The sequence below is a fragment of the Dermacentor silvarum genome, chromosome 9, assembly GCF_013339745.2.
Source record: "Dermacentor silvarum isolate Dsil-2018 chromosome 9, BIME_Dsil_1.4, whole genome shotgun sequence".
NCBI lineage: Eukaryota > Metazoa > Arthropoda > Arachnida > Ixodida > Ixodidae > Dermacentor > Dermacentor silvarum.
In genome coordinates this window covers 51,371,235-51,386,929 of record NC_051162.1, presented here as the reverse complement: position 1 = coordinate 51,386,929, position 15,695 = coordinate 51,371,235, and the positions used below count along the sequence as shown (strand labels likewise).

Here is a 15,695-nt window from a genome sequence, read left to right as displayed (position 1 = left end):
TACACAGTAATTAAATATTTAAATGTTGTAAAGTCAGTCATGTTACATTTCGCAGTTGCTACCGACATATTACCAACATCTGCGATCACAGAAGACAAAAATTCATTTGAGAAATGTGCTTTCAGTAATGAAAAGGACGTATACAACTTCCCTCAGAAAACAAATTGGTGTTGGTGTTCGCTCATTTCTTGATGAGACAACCCACTCAGGCAAGAAAGAACTTAATCTCACTTGAGTAACAGTGCGCAGAAATGTATCACTTTGATCCCGTAAGAAAAAGAACCTACTTACGGTTTGTTTCAAAAACAAATGTGTTAGCCCCAGTCCCCCATTCTTCAACGAATGAAACAACTTACACCAGCTAGTTCTTTCCCAAGTGGTTCCCCATATATATGCGGCAAACACTCTATGAAATTTCTGCACCGAAACTCTTGTCATCCATAACTCTCGTTGTACGTAATACACTTTTGTAATTAAAAACAAATTACACACACTAGCTCTCGAAAACATCGAAAAATTATGCCCACCCCATTTTTCTGTCTGGTCTTTAAATCTTTTTATTTATTCGATCCAATACTCTGCACTGCGTACGCCGTGTCGGAAGGGGCTAATATCCAAATGAACAAAAACATTAAATTAAAAAGCATTCCCCAGGTGAGGCTCGAACTCACAACCCCGGCATAGCTCACGAGCACTGTCGTATAAGTACCGTGCGCTAACCAATTGCGCCACTGGGGAGGAACAGCAGGGCTGCCCGGAGACGCAGACAGTTATCTTATCGGCAGCTGTCGATCTTGCCACGGCACTTGTGCACTTTTTATTGTTTGACGAGATGCATAGATCGCTTACCAGTGAGTTCGCTGTTCTCCCGAAAGATTTCCGATTGAGCTACGAATGCTTCGGCAAAAACAAGCAAGACCTCTGAGCCGTTCGCTTCCCGAGTTCCAACTGTCTACGGCTTTATTTGAAAGGACAGCACGACTATGCAGAAAACATCTGCGGATCAGCCCAAGGCAAGCTTGCTTTTTCTTAAAAAAAACATTAAATTATGGGGTTTTACGTGCCAAAACCACGATCTGATTATGAGGCATGCCGTTGTGCGGGACTCCGTAAATTTGGACCACCTGGGGTTGTTTAGCGTGCACCTAAATCTAAGTACACGGGTGTTTTCGCATTTCGCCCCCATCGAAATGCGGCCGCCGTGGCCGGGATCCGATCCCGCGACCTCGTGCTCAGCAGCCCAACACCATAGCCACTGAGCAACCACGGCGGGTCTGCTTTTTCTATAAGTGTCAGGTGACACGCCAAACTTGGCGCCTAATACGATACCACCGTGCAGCCTTAGATCGAATATGCAAGGCTTGACCAAAGTGGGAAAAACATGAAAGCGTTCGAAGCTTATCATCAAGGTTAAAGGTTTAATCTGCTCTGCGTCCTGACAAGCTTATCAGCCTATATTTATATCCGCTGCAGTACGAAGGCCTCTCCCTGCGATCTCCAAATAGCCCTGTCTTGCGCTAGCTGATTCCCACGTGGGCCTGCAAATTTGCTAACTTCATCACCCCACCCAATTCTCTGCCGTGCTCGACTGCACTTCCCTTCTCTTGGCACCCATTCTGCAACTCTAATGGTCCACTGGTTATCTATTCTACGCATTACATGGCCAGCCAAGCTCCATTTCTTTCTCTTATTGTCAGCTAGGATATTGGCTATCCCCGTTTGATCTCTGATCCACACCACTCTCTCGCTGTCTCTTAACTTTACGCCTAACATTTTTCGTTCCAACGCTCCTTGTGCGGTCCTTAACTTGTTCTCGAGCTTCTTTGTTAACCTCCAAATTTCTGCTCCATATGTCAGCACTGGTAGAATGCAATGATAGTACACTTTTCTTTTGAATGGCAGTGGTAAGCTCCCAGTCAGGATTTGGCAATGCCTACCGTATGCACTCCAGCCTAATTTTATTATTGTGTAAATTTCCTGATCATGATCGGGATCCCCTGTGAGTAGTTGACCTAGATACACGTACTCCTTTACAGACTCTAGAGGCTGACTGGCGATCCTGAATTGTTGTTCCCTTGCGAGGCAATTGAACATTGTCTTTGTCTTCTGCATTTAATCTTCAACCCCACTCTTACATTTTCTCTGTTAAGATCCTCAATCATTTGTTGTAATTCGTCCCCATTGTTGCTCAATAGGTCAATGTCATCTGCAAACCGAAGGTTGCTGAGATATTCGCCGTTGATCCTCACTCCTAAGCCTCCCCAGTCTAAGAGCTGAATATTTCTACTAAGCATGCAGTGAACGGCATTCGAGAGATTGTCTCCTTGCCTGACCCCTTTCTTGGTAGGTAACTTTCTACTTTTGTTGTGGAGAACCAATGTAGCTGTGGAATCTTTGTAGATATTTCCAAGATATTCACATAAGCCTCCTGTACTCCTTGATTACGCAATGCCTCTATAACTGCTGGTATATCTGCTGAATCAAATGCCTTTTCATAATCTATGAAAGCCATATAAAGAGCTTTATTGAAATACGCAGATTTCTCGATCATCTGGTTGATGAGATGGATATGATCCATTGTAGAAGATCCCTTCCCTAAGCCAGTCTGTTCTCTTCGTTGATTTAAGTCAAGTGTTGCCCTGATTTTGTTGTAATTTATCTTGGTGAATATTTTACACAGTATTGAAAGCAACTAATGGGCCTATAATTTTTCAATTCTCTAACGTCTCATTTCTTATGGATTAGTATAATGTTAGCATTCTTCCAGTTCTCTGGTACACTTTAAGTCATGAGGCATTGCGTGTAAAGGGCCGGAAGCTTTTCAAACATATCTCCTCCATCTTTTATCGCGATAGAAATTATGTGGACGCTCCAAGCGCATATTTCCCGTTACCGTCGTCGTCGCCGTGCGTTTCCGTATAAAGTCGAACAGAGATAAAATCGCCGCCGCGCGCCGTGCGCTGTATAACCACCGCCAAAACGCGTCATGTGTGAGGCGTGTTCTGCATCCGAGCACCTCTGTCGCCTTTCCCTCTGGACACGCTATGCCATCTAGCGGACGCACCACGAAATCCGCGCGTGTCGCGTGTCTGTATACTCACACAACATACTCAGAAATATACATGACGTGGGTTAGATTCTGCCCAACACCTAGGAAATGTTAAATTATTTTTTTTTTCATTGAAGAGCGGCAGCTACCCAGTGACCCAAGTTGGTGTTAAAAAAACATGCCGATCCCACACATTGTGGGAACGGATGTAAGGGATGCTTTGTATGCTGTTTGCTTGGATTGACAATAATCATTGTTCCACTTGTCGCTTCTCGTCGTCGCTGCGTATACGAAGACGCTCCTGCTCCGCGCGACGCGTCTCTCGGGCCTGGGTGTCCTCGACGTTGACTGCACGCTTTGGAGCCATTTTGCTGGGGCGTGTTTACGTGCTCCTTCTGCATACGTGGCCAGCGCGCTGTTGAGACGCCAACTCCAGGCCATATCTCTTCGGGCTATGGACGATTGTAATGTTTACACTATCACAGCCGAGAACGCGCCCTCCACAGCCCAGCACCTGAATTTTTGTCGCATAGGAAATCACGCACGCCACGTGCCATACGCACGAACTGTGAAACGCTGTAGCAGCGGCGCCGGCAGGGATGCGCGGAGGCGAGCGCCATCTGATGCTGTTGCAAGAACCCCAGCGGCGCGCCCGAGCCAGTTCACAGCAGGAGCAGCAGCCGGAAAGTCGGGAGAAGAGGCAAAAAGCTGAGCTTTAAATGTTTATGAATGGCGGCGCAAACCCACAACACACATAGCCAGGGACCCAAGTTGATCTGACCATTGGTTCCGAACCCGGTTCCATCAGCAAAGCAGGCTGGTGCTCTGCCCATTCGACCATGACGTGAAAGGGATTACAAAGAGAAAGACATACAGACCTCAAACTGAGTGAAGTTCACAATAATGCTAACCGCATTAATATCACGCGATACCCCGCCAAGCTGGCGTAGCTGCTATGGTGTTGCGCTGCTAAGCCCCAGGTCGCGGGACCGAATCCCGGCCGCGGCGGGGGCACTTGAATGGGGCTGAAATGCAAAAACGCCCCTGTACCATGCAATGGGTGCACGTTGAAGAACCCCAGATGGTCAAAATTACTCCGGACTCCCTCACTACGACCTGTCTCATAATCAAACCTTGTTGTTGGCCCGTAAAACCCCGGAATTTAATTTAATAGCCCGCGATAACGCGCTGCGAAATATTGATAGCGAAGTATAAATATCGCACGACAACCTCCATCCGCAGGCGCAACCGCTCGATGAGAATCACTGCGATCGTGGCAATGAGAGGACATTGACTGCTGTTTATCAAAGAGCGTGCATGTATCCCCCCCCCCCCCTCACTTTGATCCCGTAAGAAAAAGAATCTATTTACGACCTGTTTCAAAAACAAATGTGTTAGCCCCAGTCCTCTATTCTTCAACGAATGAAACAAGTTTCACCAGCTAGTTATTTCCCAAGTGGTTCCCCATATATATACGGCAAACACTCTATCAAATATCTGCACCAAACTCTTGTCATGCATAACTCTCGTAGTACATGCCCGCCGCATTTTTCTGTCTGGTCTTTAACTCTTTTTATTCATTCGATCCAATACTCTGCGCTGTGTATACGCCATGTCGGAAGGGGCTAATATTCAAATAAACAAAAAATGAAAATTAAAAAAAAATTCCCCAGGTGAGGCTCGAACTCACAACCCCGGCATAGCTCACGAGCACTGTCGTATAAGTACCGTGCGCTAACCAATTGCGCCACTGGGGAGGAACGGCCCGGAGCCCGGAGACGCAGACAGTTATCTTATCTCGACGAGAATCGCTGCGATCGCTGCAATGAGAGGACATTGACTGCTGTTTAACAAAGAGCGTGCATTGCGAACACATCTGATTGATTCTGTCACGTAGACAACTGCCTCGGCGGACTACATTGTGATGACCGCACAATGTGCCTGTGGATTGTATGTTGCGAAGATACGGCTTGTGTAAAGTGTTCTGTATTGGAAGTTTGCCAACTTGGCTTTGTTTTGAAGGCACTTTAACAAATGTCCAATAGGGCGCCCGCACGGTGCTTACGTTGAGCAGCAGCCTAACTATGAGAACAGCGCCTTGTTATCGCTCATACCACGTCAGCGCCACTCTCGCGTAAGATGACGTCACCATGTGTCCTCACGCAGGTTGCCACGTCATCACGTCCAGTAGGTGGACTATACGTAAATTTAAACCTACATTTTACCGTTCCAGCTACGGCTCGCAATCGCACCTTTAACATTTAACTCTGTTTCAAAAAGTAACCATAGCAAGTGCGAGGGCTACGCAGAAGCGGTTACTCGATCAAATGCTGTTACTTACAAATTTTTCCATAGATCGGGGATATCCAAAGTGGAGAAAATGTACGAGGACGGCCTGGTGCGCAACTTCACAGACGCGTACGCCGTCGAGATGAAACACGTAAGTTTCGAATTCGAACATAGGTTATTCATAACAGGGTGAAGAGGCGATATACAGTAAAACCTTATACCGATATCAACGGGAGGGGAATATGATTTCGTTATATATTTAATTAAAATCACTGGGGTCATGGAGAGTCGTAGTCCCCCGCGATGTGCACTCCAGAAAAGCGGGGGGCATTAAAATGTACATTGAAACAAAGCCGCACTAGATAGTGGCGACGTGACGGTAGCCAAATCCTACTGACTACGGTGAACAGCAGCCTCGCCTGTCGGCCATCATCACGTGATCCCGTCAGTCGCGAGTAGCTGCCGGCACGTGGCAGAGTAATCTTCGGCACATGCACTCTTTTGTGTGGCTGATTGATACGAAAACGCGCGAAGGGTCATCGTGCAGGGTGCTCCTATAGTGGTACAGTGCGGATTTCCCGGATAGCACTGTGTCCTATAAACTGCACTCCCGTACCACTGCACTTCGAACAATTTGGTCTGAAATGCGGGCACTGCGGTCGGGTTCACAAAAGAGTCGTAGTTTCGCCCGAAAGGCGAAGCACCGCATGCGGTAGCAAATTATTAAACATTTATGCGAAGTAAGAATACTAGCTTTATCGGCCGTATAATCTAGCTTATTCACATTCGTTTACTAAATTATCAAGCATGGTATCACGCGCGCACGGGCAGGCGTAAAGACTTCTCACTCGATGACCGCAGAAACTCGCTATCAAAACGCGTGGGTAAGAGCGGTAGCAGGCAGCGAGCGAATTGACCTTCTTGCTGCATTTCGCTTCAACGCGAATTAAGCGGCGAGAACACAGCGATCACGAAGCTATAAGCTGTCAGCCCATCAAGACTTTGTGCCCATCGCAGATAGGTTCCACGATTGGGCCCGCGCGGCTGTGGTCAAACGCGCCATACGCAGCCGCCGGCCAGCGATGACGTCGCACCCGGCCGGTTTCCGGTCGCGCAAGCACTCCGCAGCTTCCGTCAGCGTGCATTTGCCGGTGTTGGCGGTTTCGTATTTGTGCTGTTGTGCTTTGTGTGCCTCACGTGGATATTTATTTATTTATTTTATTTATTCAAAATACTTGCAGGGCCCAAAGGCATACAGAAAGGAGTGGGGGGAAAATGACAAGACGTGCAACTAAGCAAAAAAAAAAAGTATTACAAGGTATTTTGTAAAGCGATCTTGAACTCGTGGTCATCAGTTATGCTTGCGATTGTGGAGGGAAGGTGGTTCCATGCGACGCTTCTTCTAGGAACAAAAGAGTCATTACACAATCTTGTGCGACAAGACGGCAGATCAACATTGAAGCAATGATCGGTCTTTGAAGAGATATAATGAGGTGGATGAAACAGGATGTCCTTCAAATCGTCGTTATAATAATAGATTTTGCGAAAAAGATTAAGGCGAGATGACTTTCGACGCAACGAAAGGTCAGGAAAGTTTAGGGTTTTCTTCATAGACGTGACACTGGAATGACGTGAATAATTCGATAAGATTAAACATGCTACGCGATTCTGAATGGCTTCAAGAGTTTTAATGAGGGTGGTCTGAGTAGGATAACGTACAACAGTTCTGTAAAGTGTTAACTTCACGGACGATGGGGCATCAAAAAAAAAATTCGACGCAGATAGCCAAGCATGCGATTGGCGTTTTTCGTTACATATTCGACATGCGTATTCCACGAAATGTTGGAAGGAATGTGAACACGAAGGTATTTATACCTGTCAACAGATGGTAATGGCATATTATTGTGGGAGTAAGTACGCGGACAATGGGTAGTAGCGTGGCGAGAAACTCGCGTGTACCTTTAGTTGTATTAATTAAGTGTCATGAGCCATTGATTGCACCATTCAAATACCCTATCTAGATCGCGTTGCAGATTGATATAATCAGCATGGTTAGTACTTTTCTGGTAAACTACACAGTCATCTTCAAACAGTCGGACAGTTGAGGTAGAAAGGCAAGTAGTAAAATCATTAATATAAATCAAGAAAAGCAGAGGGCCCAAAACGGACCCTTGCGGAACGCCAGATGTTACGGGAGAATTAGGTGAACAAAAGTCATTAGCTGTCACACACTGGCTACGGTTACAGAGAAATTCCTTAATCCATGCTAGTACACTGGGTTCTCTGTTAAGTTGATTAAGCTTGAAGATAAGTAGGTCGTGTGAGACGGAGTCAAATGCTTTGGCAAAATCTAAACATATGCAATCAGTATCAAAGTCATCATCCACGTTAATAAATAAGTCCTTAGTAAAACATAGCATTTGCGTTTCGCACGGAACTGCTTTACGGAATCCATGCTGAAAAATACTGAAGGAATTGGACTCAAGAAATTCGATGAGGTGCGAGTATATTATATGCTCTAAGGCTTTTACTGGAATGGATGTTAATGATATGGGACGGTAATTATTGGGGGAATGTACATCACCAGATTTATGCACACGGACCACCTTCCCAATCTTCCAGTGAGATGGCAGTGTAGACACCTGTAATGACTGTTCAAAAAGCTTTGACAATATAAATGAAGAATAAACTTGTGTACACTTCATCATTTTTGATGAGATACAATCTGGGCCGGCTGATGAAGACCGTTATAAATGGACAATAAGCCTTTCGACACCAACTACATCAATAGCGATGGAATCCATTGGTAAGAAGTTGGTTTTTGGTATTTGTGGAAACACAGTGGGGGTGCTCTTATTAAAATGAGTAACAAACACATCGTTCAGAACATTACAGCATTCGCTTTGAACTACTGGAACATTAGATTGGAATAGTTGAATGTGTGTCGATTTAGAACCGTTAATAATGCTCCAAAATTTACGGGGGTTAGAAAGCAGTAGCAAAGGAAGAGTTTTATGATAGAATTCCTTCTTTGCTTTTGAAAGCGCAGTGCAGAATTCTCGGTTAAATTTTTGATAGCAAGACCAGTAGTCTGTGCTGGCTGTTAGATTTTCACATCTAAATATCTGCTTCTTTTTGTTGCGCATGCGCTCTAACGTGTTATGAAACTACGGAGAGCGAGGATGAAACTTTTCTTTTAGGTACAAAGCGATCAATTAGAGACAAGAGTTTGTTTTTATAAAGCAACCAGTTGTCCTCAACCGGTCGCTGCTCAAAGCCAGCAAAAAAACTACCAACAAAGGCCTGCAGTTCCCTATTCATTCCTGTAATAACTGCTTTATTGTAGTCTTGGATGATCCTTTTTTTTTCTTGTTTGAAATCCGTGCCCGTAGAGTGAAGCGAATTATAGAGTGGTCGCTAATTCCTGGTGTATGAGTTAAGCAGGAAGCTAGGTCTGGTGTAGTTATGCGAGTGCGAAAGTGAACTAGCTGAGTTAAGTTGAAGTATTTACAAAATGTTAAAATTCCTTGCTTTCATCTGAGTTGTGTTTTAAGAAAACCGGGGCTCTTTCCCACCTGATGTCTGGAAAATTGAAGTCGCCAAGTATGAAGAGGGGGCGATCTTGGATATCTGACGAACAGCTGATTGACAGCATCGTGCAAGTCATTACAGAAGGACAGTGATGCAGTTGGTGGCCGATAGCCAACACAAAAAAATTATTTCTCGAGAATCAATGAGCACGTGTACACACACAAGCTCAAGTGAAGATACAATTGGAATGACATGAGAAGCAAGCGTATCGGCAACCGCCAACAGAACACCGCCACCAGACCGGTAATCACGATCACATCGGTAAAATTTGTAGCACTTTTCACAGTCCAAAATTTCTTCATTTTCAACTTTTGCAGACAGCCAGGTCTCAGTCATACCAACAATATCAGCAGAGCATGAATCAATAGCGGAAGACAATTCAACGCGCTTTTTCAGGATACACCGGACATTGGAAATGGAAACAGAGGCGTTCTTTGCTCGGGATCTAGGCAGACATAGCTATGATGCACTAGAAGTGCCGGTACATGCAGTTACAGTGTCCGCACTATCTTGGGTATCTGCCGATCGTGGCAAATCAGTTTCGCGTATGCTGTCAGTTATTGCGCAGCAAACGTACTTTTTTTATCAGTTTATTCATGCAAAGCGAGGACAGCTTCCCTGATATACCTTTGCAAATTCTGTTAGTTTCCTCCTTTAGTTTCGCGTAGCTCTGCAAAAATATTCGCTAGCTGATACCCCATGCAGTCCCTTGAGCTTATGTGTCTGCGACCAGACCGCATCCCTGACTTTAGAAGACGAAAACTTGATAATTGGTCGAGTCCTTTTATTGGTGTACGATCCTAACCTGTGCACTCGAGAGACTTCTGAGTCAAGGAATTTGTAGTTTAGGATTACGAGACAAAACATCTTGAACAAGGCCTTCTGACTGAACCCACGTCTAAGTCGGGCAGTCCGGTATTCCAAAGAACAATATATTATATCGTCTGGATCTGTTTTCAAGATCGTCCAGTCGGGAACTGAGTGCCTGACCTTCCATTCTGACAGCTTCAGTGATTAGACGTGGTGCATCACTGAGAACTGCAGAACTGTCGAATGATTCGACGAAAGATTCAACCGCGGATAATCTTACTGTTAAGTCAGCAACGGTTTGTACTAAGGCCTCCTGTTTTGTCTTTAGGTCATCAAGAACTTCCATGACTTCAACGTGACGGTGGTCGACTTTTTTCAGAAAATTTAGCGATAGCATCAAGTATTTCTTTGTTAGTAGGACCAGGGTTAAGTTCAATATATCCGCAACATAGCAAAAGCCTTGCAACAAATACACATTCGCACAAACACTCGAAGAGCACACTTAGGCACGGTAGGAACAGCAGGCAGACGTTGCTAGTTCGCTCACAGTAGAGAGAAGGAAGTTTACTAACCTGCACAAAAAGCAAGATCGGGTTTATGAGCGACTGCATGGCTGCCGCTCCACCGTGCCCACTCTGGCGACGCGGCAACGCTTGCATTCGTCAGCGGCACCATAGAGAAACAAATTCAACAATAGAGAACACTTGCATAGATCCCAGCAGCCGAATTGACTGTAGCGCACCAAGCGGCTGATGCGAACACCTAAAAAACCCTTCAGGTTTCAGTTATGGCAGGTGTGTTTTGAACGCTAGCTGGTACGCATTATGCCAGCTGCGCTAATCGGCGTGTTATTTGGTTTAGCATGTCTATGCCTACCCAACGAGAAACTTATTTTATCCAAGCATGGAGCACAGCTAGAGTAAACATGACTTCAGCATAACTGGAGCAAGGCACAGATACGCTAGCAGAAGTTAATTCTTTCGTTGTAGTGCCAGCCAACAATTCTGCAGTCATACCATTCGCCCTAATTTATTCATAAAGATATTCGTAGGACGATGCAATGGCTCATACCACCGTAAGCAATGGTTCATACTCCCGTAAGCCTGAGACTACAAGCGCTCAGCAAAGTGAAGCGAACTGTGCATACAATTATTGAAATCACCATGGATAAAACACAGAGAACAGTATACGTTTCAATAAAGAACAAGATCAAAACAAGCATGTGAACGATAAATAAAGCAGTGCATGCTCCCTCAACTGTTTTAGGTGGTTTGTTGTTGCAGTGAAGTTTGTGCATAGTTCTTACTGGCCAACCTTTAAGCAGGTGCGGAGATCAGAATTTTTCTGGTAATCATCAATGCAATTAAAATTTACAAAATTTCAAAAAAAAGATATCTTTATGAATAAATTAGGGCGAATGGTATGACTGCAGAATTGTTGGCCGGCACTACAACGAAAGAATTAACTTCTGCTAGCGTATCTGTGCCTTTCTCCAGTTATGCTGAAGCTATGTCTACTCTAGCTGTGCTCCAGGTTTTGATAAAGTAAGTTATCGAATATGCAGCAAAATGCAGTGCCGTTAAAAGAAATGTTTCGGCAGTGTAAAAGAATGCAGTAAAATGCAGTACAAAATATAGTTATCTGGAAAGAAACTACAGTTCATGGCATACTCTTAGTGGTATGAACTAATGTGTAGCTAAATGTTACGCTTTGAATCATTTCTGACTTCAACTCTCCTGTTATCAGTTATTAAGAAAGTAACCAAGTAACCAAGAAAATGTTCAATTAGCAATGTTTTGTTAAATATTGAAGTGACATTTATCACGCCAAGGCCTGATGTGCTCCACTGCTATGCACCTTGGTCAGCGAAAATTGTTTTTGTCTTAACTGTCTCAATTTTTTTATTTGATGCAGGTGTTGCGGAAACGTACTTTATAATTGCGAAGACAAAGTACGCACGTAAAACAAAAGCTATTAACTACCCAGCAAACAAAAACAGCACCAGTACTCGAAGCATGCAATTGGGGGCATGTGTGCGTGCAGAAAAAAATGAAGCATCTTATTTTTGAAGGCCGAACCATGTCGTTAGGTGTTCCTAGTGTACCTTTATGTGAGCCTGTGCTGTCCAATTGGTTTGCGAGTTACTGGCGGGTGTTAAAACTATCATATTTTTAAAGGTTATGAGAACTCCGAAGTTTACAGCCCTAAAGCCACGTTGTTGATTGCACCGTTCTATATCGTGAGGCTTACAGAGCCTGAAAAGACAAGGACGAAGGAAGACGTGACACACACGGGCGCTTCGTCCTTGTCTTTTCACGCGCTATAAGCCTCACCAACAAGCCCAAATCACTGCATTACAACCGTTCTATAGATTGCGGATGATCAACAGAGCTGACACCGCAATGCTGAGTAAAGCCTATTTTGTCTTCTTTGTTTATTTTTGTTTAAGTTTGCAGACACCTTTTCTTTCTTTTTTTATCATATGAGTGCTTGCCCCACGTTAAAGCTATTAACAGCAGTGTTAGAATCTATGCTATTTCTTAATTCTCGGCATTGCATCGACGCGAACGTAATACCCAAGAAAGTCCTCTGCTTCAGCCTGTGTGCAGTCGTAGCCCGATACATATTTGGCTCACGATGCCACTTCTGTATTGGATTTTAAAGGTATCTATTAGAAGTCATCATATTTATTCCATCACTAGTGAAACGTAGCCTGCAAAGAGGTGGCTCTCTGGAACTCTGAAGCACCTGAGGCCCTCTTTAGAACTTTCGTGATGAGATATGCGCAGTGTCGTAGTAACGGTCGGCCTTTGCGGCTAGTCGATCAGACATCTCAAAATTTCGAAAAACGCCTTTCTACAGAACACTTTGGCAGCTCATATAAAAGTTTCCCTGAGAACTTAAATTAATCATGGGAGTGCCGATCAATTTTAGTTTTCAGTGATTTTTTTTATATAAGATGGAAAAAGTTTCTGTATAAAGGAATCAAACTTCGTTTTGCGTTGGGATCACGGGCATCTGTCATTTATTTCTCATTTCCACACAATCAGACGGGAACGTGCAGAAGCAAATGTGAGTGCATCTCTCGCGTGCGTCGTTCGTTACGCTCTCTTTGAGTGCGATAAACGCTGTCGCAAACGCGTGGCGCCGTAAAGAACGACCCCGAAGGCATCAGCGATCTCAAACTCATCTCTGACACCGGGCCGCATCCAGTCCACATAGCTCCTCGAGGGCCCTTTTCTCGCCCCATTTCTGCCCCCCCCCCCCCTCTTTCTTTTTTCGAAATACTTGCCAAACAGTCATCGCGTGGAAGAGGGAGCCACGGCCGACACTGCATGCCGATGGTTCTGTGCGGGTGTAAGGTGATTCAAGGACATATTTGCAAACGCTTTTGAAAAACTGCCTGCCATGCAAGCGCGGGTGAGGGCGCGTTTGCTGCATATGTCTTCCTTGGCATTTGCATGTCCCGCTCATATTATTTTATATTCTGGGGGGTGAGGGTCTTATCGCACCCGCGCCTTCTTTCAAGCAGAGGGATGACCATGGTCGCGTTTATAGTCGTGCGTAATCTTGTTCACCTGCTATTATCACTTTCAAAGATAATCGCTTCGAAAGGTGAGCAGCTACGTCCACCTTGCTACGAAAATGAACACTGCAAGAGTTGGGCAAGTCAGAAAACGGGCAGCGGAAGTGTCGGAGAGGAAAGAGGCGCTGCAGTATTGCGGGAACGTGTTGGTTTGCGACAATCTGAGTGTTGTCTCTTGCGTCTTCGTGAGCTGTGAATGCATATGCGCTACCAAAGAGGGCCAGTACAAATACCTAGCAGAATGTGTCATGCAAGGAAATATGTACATAGATAAACACGAGTAGGTAATCAAAGCGAAATGCTATAAACACGCCGCCATATTAAAACGTAGAGCGCCATGGTATTAAGCAAGTACGAGGTGTGTGTGGGAAAGGGTGATGGTTTGCCAGCTTACGCTTGCAGTGTCGGTGTTGTGCCTAACATCTGAAATGCTGAGGGACAGATTAATCAGAGACCTACTGGACGGCTAGCACTGGAGGGGTAGATGGAATGAGTAACAATCAATCGGTACAAATGAATTTGGAAATGAAGACATGGGCTCCGCGTCCTACGAAGTGAGGATGCTTTAGCGTAAAACTTTTAGAAAGACAACTGTGGTGGAAAACGAAGAACCTATTGGGAAGAACGTTGACTCACATTGGAGAAAAAGAACCAGTAAACTACCCATGAAGTTTTACGTTAATGTATTGGATAACGGTAAAGATAATGGCGTGACTTGTAAAGTAATTGATGCAGAAGACACAGAAACAGTGTACCGAATATAAAGCAATGGTGGAAAACACAGCTATGTGACAATATTGTTACGAGGCATTGCGTATGAGCCTGCCATTAAAGGACCGCTATATATGCTACGCGAAGAGGAAGAAGGCGGGACATGCCGCGTGAGATGCTGTCAGCCATTCTCTGGTAGCAGCAGCCTGTAAATATTGTCTCTCCCGTGTACTTCTGAATCCCCGTGACAATTTGGTGGAGGTGCGGGGTACCAGAAGAAGCGCTGTACAACGGAGCTCCGCAGTGGTCCTCGAGTCGGGGTCATCATTATGACAGACGAGACCAGTGACCGTATCGCCTGCGCCGGCCAGTGCGACGCCTGCACCAGCGCCGATCACGTCAACATCGTCGTTACGCATCCTAAAGACCCGGGAACGTTCTGCGGTACGGATGAAGTTGACGTCGAAGATTCGATTGGCAATTATGAACGCATCAGTGAGGTCAATCGTTAGGGACCCGACGATGATGCTGGCGAACGTGCTGTTTTACCTCAAAGGAACGGCAAAGGTGTGATTTGACAACCATGAGGCAGAGATAGGAAGTTGGGACACTTTCAAAACAAAACTTAGTGCCTTGTTTGGGAAGCCCATGGGTCGAAAGGCGGCCGCAACGCAAGAGCTATCCATTTGCGCTCAGACGTCGACTGAATCATACATATCCTACATTCAGGACGTCTTGGCTCTTTGCCGTAAAGTGGACATGGACATGACGGAGTCTGACAAGGTTGGTCACGTACTAAAGGGAATCGCAGACGATGCGTTCAACCTATTACTGTGCCGAAATTGTGCGACCGTCGACGCAATTATTGAAGAATGCAGGCGTTTTGAGCAGGCCAAAAGTCGGCGTATTGCGAGGTCATTCGCTCGGCTACCGAACACCGCCCCGACGTCATCATGCGAAAACGGACAGGCCTCTCGTCTGCAGTCATCGCCGCCATCGGAAATTACACGAATCGTCCGTCGGGAAATCGAAGCAATTGCTCCTGCTCTCCCCAACAACGGCCACGGCGATTTTCACGTGCCAGCCGTTTCCCTGGTTCAGTCCATTGTGCGGGAGGAACTCGGCAACTTGGGTTTCGCCGTTTGCACCGTTGCTCAGTCTCGGACAACTGACTTTCGCCCTAGGTCGCCGCCTCGCCCGAGATCACCGCCACAAGAACAACGGTTTTATCTGCGCTCACGTAATCCGGCTCAATGGCGGACGGCAGATGACAGGCCGATTTGCTTCCACTGCCGCTGTATCGGTCACGTCGCGCGCCATTGAAACAGCCGTTGCGTGTCGCCGTTAAACCGGGATGACACTGCTAGCCGCACCGACAACTACCGCCGTTTTCAGCCCACTCAGCCATACAACACTGATAGCTACCGCCGCTTCCAGCCTTTTGAGCCGTACAACGTCGATGACACCCCTACGCCGCACAGCCGTTCCCCGTCGCCCCGAGGTCACCAGTCCCGTTCGCCACCAGCGCGTCGGCCGTCGTCTCCTTCGCCTCTACGACGACGTCCGACATCGCCGCTCAACCTTCAACAGGGAAACTAAGGGATGCAGCTCTTAGAGGCGACGCTGCATCTTCGACTTCCACCTCAAATCCTCTCCTCG

General features: G+C 45.8%; 2 non-coding genes across 2 annotated transcripts; both read right to left on the bottom strand.

Moving 5' to 3' along the window:
• Positions 1–646: 646 nt before the first annotated feature.
• Trnai-uau (transfer RNA isoleucine (anticodon UAU)) lies at positions 647–738 on the bottom strand. Its single transcript is given in 2 exon segments — positions 647–682; positions 701–738. It is a non-coding gene; the product is annotated as a tRNA-Ile (tRNA).
• A 3,976-nt stretch (positions 739–4,714) lies between these two features.
• Positions 4,715–4,806, bottom strand: Trnai-uau (transfer RNA isoleucine (anticodon UAU)). Its single transcript is given in 2 exon segments — positions 4,715–4,750; positions 4,769–4,806. It is a non-coding gene; the product is annotated as a tRNA-Ile (tRNA).
• Between the last annotated feature and the right edge of the window lie 10,889 nt (positions 4,807–15,695).